This window comes from Morone saxatilis, unplaced genomic scaffold, assembly GCF_004916995.1.
Source record: "Morone saxatilis isolate NCDOM2014 unplaced genomic scaffold, NCSU_SB_2.0 Contig2, whole genome shotgun sequence".
Classification (NCBI taxonomy): Eukaryota; Metazoa; Chordata; class Actinopteri; family Moronidae; genus Morone; species Morone saxatilis.
Genome location: NW_023339762.1, coordinates 13,453,924 through 13,459,475, shown reverse-complemented (window position 1 = coordinate 13,459,475; position 5,552 = coordinate 13,453,924).

Here is a 5,552-nt window from a genome sequence, read left to right as displayed (position 1 = left end):
ATCGAACAATGTGGACAATGTCTAAATATTGTGGCAACATCACCAAGGTTCATCGTCGCTGCCGTGGCAACAAATCAATAGTTCTGTGAATGCTAATCAGAAGCTGAGAGGTTTAACTGAGGGGTAACCCATCCTCATCTGTTGTGCTTTTGCCCTATTTCAAGTTACTATCCCCCCACTTTCATGGCTCAGTAAGAAAACACAAAGAGGGAATTTTACATTAAATAACACTACATTTGTAAGATAGCTCAGTTGCCTAACACAGACCTGCTGAAGCCTCCAATAGCTTCAGCTGAACTTCAAAATATATTTTTGTCCCACAATTTAAAGTAGAATTTATTTGAATGAGACCTCTGCATTACCTCAGCAGGGGTGACAACGCACAGTCAAAATGTTCAACCAGGCTCAACTTTTCCCACAGGGCAATTCAGCATCATCCGGCAGGAGGTTGCATTGGCCAATCAAACACATGCATGTGCACATTCAGGGTGGATTATTTTGTAACATGAACAATGTATTGATAGTGTTAACCTCAAGATTGTCGCGACAAAAAGAGAAAATAATTCTCACTGTGATAAGAGTTGTAAAACCTGCCCTGTAGTTTATAAACCACTATACGTTTTTTTAGCCTCTAACAAACCTTCAAACTCATAGAAGTACAACTAAACCGGCCTTCCTGAATCCTATTTCCACACCCCACCAATGCACATAGGTTAACACAGAGCTGCTTAATGTCTAAACACCTGTTGAAATTGCATTGGTAGCATCTCCTCACAACCCGCTTAGAGAGAAGAGACAATTATAGTGATCAACAACTGTTTCAGTTTACATATAAGCATGTGCGTGCTGTTTTAAGAAAGACTTGAAAAACTGCTAAACTATGATTTAACATAACTTGCAACCACAGGAGACAGAGAGAATAAAGGGAATGGACACTGCTTCAGCAGGGATTACTGCAGTCATAGAGGAGGCACTGCACTCAGAAACGTCAACCCAAAATAGACGTTGGGACAAATGACAGAGTGAGATGTGATCTACAGCCGTTATGTGACAGCCGGTTTATGAATTCCCCAAATTCCTCTAATTATTTTGAATTCCCTTCTATGAGCATCACAGGCAAACAGGTTCAAGTCCAACTCCGATTTCAATCCCACATGTTCCTGCTGAATGACGTGTGTGAATTTGAAGCTTACACAGATAACTACAGACTTTGATCGTCATTCTTCTAGAAAGTTTCCATTCCTGTGCTGTTTTTTACAAAATATTTCAACCAATCTGTACCTTAAAAATGTTCCCATAAAGCATAAAAACAACATATAGGCCATGTATTTTCCATCTCCCACGCCTGGCCTTTCCCACAGCCAAACTGAACATGGCATTGCTGAGACATAAAGTCTAACCTAAAGCACTTTCTCCAGTCCATTACCCACACTGCCACGCCTCTCTCGTACAAGAAACTGATAGCCTGAAGAGTTTTCTGGGACCCTGTTGCTGATACACATGAGGCCTGTGCCAATATAAACCCCAGAGGCTCTGAGCTGCTGCATCAGCGGAGACCCCGTCCCCTCAGCAGTGAATACCTGGACATGATTCCTGCTGGAAGTTAAACAGACAAAGTCGCCGTTTGGTGGAAACCTTTTAGAGTGAATGCCACTCATGAGTGATGTATATCTGTGACAGCTGAGAGTTTAGCTCGTAGCAGTGGAGTGGTTTATATTAAGGGAGGCCTGCATATATACGCTGCACTCAAAGCAGAAGTCTGTCATTCTTGATTGTTTAGTTGTGTGACAAACTTTGACTTGTCATTTATAAGCTCTCTTTTTGTGACACTTTTATCTTATCAGATTTTCCTGCAGAATAGTTAGGAGAGCATAAAAAAGAAAAAAGAGAGAGAACAAAATGCAACCAAACATACAAATCCTAATTCATAGTCTCCTTTATTTCCAATACTTGAAGGCAAGTGTTCTCATAAGCAGACAAAACGGTCTGCATGTGCAAATGCGTGCACAATGCATGCATGTGTGTGTGCACTTTCTCTCTTTTTTACACACTGTATTGCCCAGTGCAACAGCTCAATGAAGTGCAAACAAATCTCAACATTTCTACACCAAAATTTGGATAAAATTCTGAAAGCTGTTTTCAATTTAATGCCTAAAAAGAAAAAAAAATATAAATCTTACAAGACTAAGAGAGATTATTTATAAGTCAAAGGCAACACCAATTTGATGTTTTAGCAAACAAATAGAAATGCTTCACTGAATTCATTTTAAAACCGTGTAAAATGTACAAAGTCAGTAGAGAGTGGCAGAAAAAGCAACAGAGAAATAAAGAGCTGACATGGTTCTCTTGTCTGCTTGTTTGTTTCAATCACACATTGGTAATCCAGTCCAGGTAAAAAAAAAGCTTTGTGTTGCTTGTTGAGCTCTCAAAGACATGAACACATTACATCGACTGAAACAAAGTGCAGCACTGAGTGCGAAAACACACCCGGAATAAAATGAAAAAAACTCCCCAAATTAAAACCCACAACATTAAAATAATAATTTAAAAAAGTTCTAAACAAAAAGTTAGGTTCGGTGTGGTGTGCAGCCAAAGTTAAACTCATTATGTTATATTGGAAATAGTTCTTAACAGGAGACATTTACTAACAAACCAATGAAGAATATAGTGAAATGTCTCGTTAACGAATACCTGCGCAGCGAGAGAGACTGCACCGGGCCCAGAGCTGTAAAACTGGATTTATATACCTGAGCTATTTCATTTTCAAATTTCAGCAAGACATTTTAATAGATGCTAAAAGATTACTGCTTTTGGGAAGTCCTTGGGTTAGAAGAGTGAAAGTAAAAAAACAAACAAAAAAAAAAACAGCCAACATCTTAAAACAGAGCATGTGATTTGCATCGTTTTGTATCTCTCTTTTTAAAACTCTTTTCTTATTTCTCAAGAAATGTAATAATCCTCCTCCTGGAGGAGTTGGACCGCAGATGTGGCCGACGTCATGTTGTGTAACGGCGACAAGACACGAGTTATGTCTCGTGTCATAATTAATGCTTATGCCGGAAAATAAGAAATAAAAGAGAGAAGGGCGGAGTGGATATCAGCGTTCATACAGAATTAATCTGAGTTCAGGCCCGACAGCCGCAACCCAGGCTGAAGGAATATTTCGTTTGAACCCTTTAAAATAAAATGCAGGCATGGCAACATAACAATAATAATAATAATAATAATAATAACAACAATAATAATAATGTTTGTGTCTTTAATTACTACAATTACTCATACAGTAAAAAATATTGCATTCTATAGCCTACTAATGAAAAACGTATTGTTGTGTTAGATTTAAGTTGATATATTTTCCTCATTTATTCAAACTGATGTTGCTATTACCACAGGACTGCAAATCTAGATGATGGCATCAAGAAAGAGAGAGGGAGAGAGAGAGAGAGAGAGAGAAGAAAAAAAATTAGGACGTGATATGAGACAACTTACCCAATTTGACTACCGACAGACATAAAGGCCTGTGTTGTTTCCTTAAAACACGCTTTAACCGCTGTAATTCACATTTTTTATAGCCAAGGAAAGACAAATTGCTGGCGCTGCGTCGTCACGGCGCACGCAGCCAAGTATTTCAACGAGCATTATGGACTTAATGGTTTATAATGAATTTAATATTAAGAAGTAGCCAATTTTCAAACAGCAGCGCTGAAAGCTGTTTGCGATGATGAGCTCTAATTCTTCATCGTTATAAGTGGACATATCCGCAGTGACAGACTGACTTCTCACATAAGGTCCTCCTGGTCAAACTGCCAGTGTTGTTTGGTTTAATGTAAGTCTCTAAAACAAATACACAACTAAATATTTATACAGCATATATAGCTATATATATATAAGGGGATTTGAGTTTAACATCGGTTGACTTTAAGGCCTCTTATTGGTCCAAATTCTTAAATTCTTGCCTCGATCCTTTCATTTACATGTTTTTTAAGGTCCCCTTTTTCTTCTAGGAAACACAAATTAGATTTTCCACAAACACCCTTTAATACAAGAGCGGCTCCCTTCACAGAGATGGATACACCGCTTTTTTAAAAACTGCTTTAAAGTTTGATATCAAAAGAAAAGTCAGAGTTTATCCAGGCAGCCGTGCAACTGCAGGAATCAAAGCCGTCATATTCATTCTCTAATTACATTAATGTCATGTGTTGTGTCTCCCGCGTGTTTACCAAAAAAGCCCCCCCCCTTTCTGAGCTTGACCTCCCATTTCTACTGGCTGCATAATAGCGCAGGCTGCAGCTCGGTGTGGGCCTATATCCTTTCGATTGTGTTTGGGAGCCTGGAAGAGGTTTGGAGTTGATCCAGCGAATAGCTCCTGATGCTGCTAGTCGTGTGTGTTGTGTGCGTGTTATGGTGTATGCCCGTAAGGTGGCTGTATCGTCCGTAAGTGGTGTGTGTGTGTGGTTTTTCAGGTACACGTGGTTAGCGCTGACTTGAGTTTCGGCAGTTGCAGCGTTTTTTTGCATGCAAGGTCCATTGTTCTTCTTTTTTTACCCCGACAAAAACCTTTCACGGTGGGCTGTTTTAGCCATTTGTTCATCTTTGCGAGTCTCTGGGAAAAACATTCTGATTCAATTTTTTTCTTGTAACCGAGTCCCAGGGGCATGTGAGGAGTGTGTGTTGCCGTGGAAGCGCGTCCAGCTGTGGGAGGTTTGGTCAGTGCATTTGAGAAATTGGGTCTATCTGCTATCGTCAGGAGGAAGGGGAAGGGAAAGAGAATCGCGTTTTGTGCGCATTTTTTTTTCTCAATATAAGGCTTTTTTAAGGTATTGACGCAGCGTTGGCGTCTCATACTGCCGACTTGAACATGCGATGCGGATTCAGGTATTTTATAGCCAGCGTCTTACGCCCCAGGTTAGGGGGGATCACCAGGCGAAAACCCCGTTACGAGGACTTTTCCAGACCACTGACAACCACGAATACAGCCCGCCCCACGTTCATTCCGGGGTAAAGCGGCAGGCCTTACGGACGAGAAGTCCCGGATGCCCTTCCAGCCGGAGGAAAACCGTGCCCAGTCATGGAGCACAGGGACGGGGGTGGGGTGGGGCGGTGTGGGGGGGGGGCGGAGGGCACCGTTTCAGACCAATACCAGCCTTCATGCAGCGGCCGACCTGGGCAAGAACTTTGGCCACCGCGGAAGGCAGCGAAACTGCAACCCGAGCACCTGGGCTCAACGGTGGGACGCTCACTTCCCTGCTTATGGTGAGTGCCACATGCCCCTGGGTCTGGCGAGCGGATGAGTTGATCGCATCAGGTGCCAGGCCGCAGGGCCCTTGTGCATCGGCACAGAAGGCGCCGTACCACATGCGGGCGCCACGAACAGACCATCCGGGCTGACAGGGCATCACGAGGCGCGAGGCCGGCGCCGCCGCGGGATGGCGCGCGCCCCCGGGCGCGACCATCTGGGGCCGCGGTGGCCCCGGCACGTGAAGGGAGGCACATTGCAGCCAGCGTAGGAATCAAATGATCCACGGGATGCCTATATCAGTGTTCTGATCACC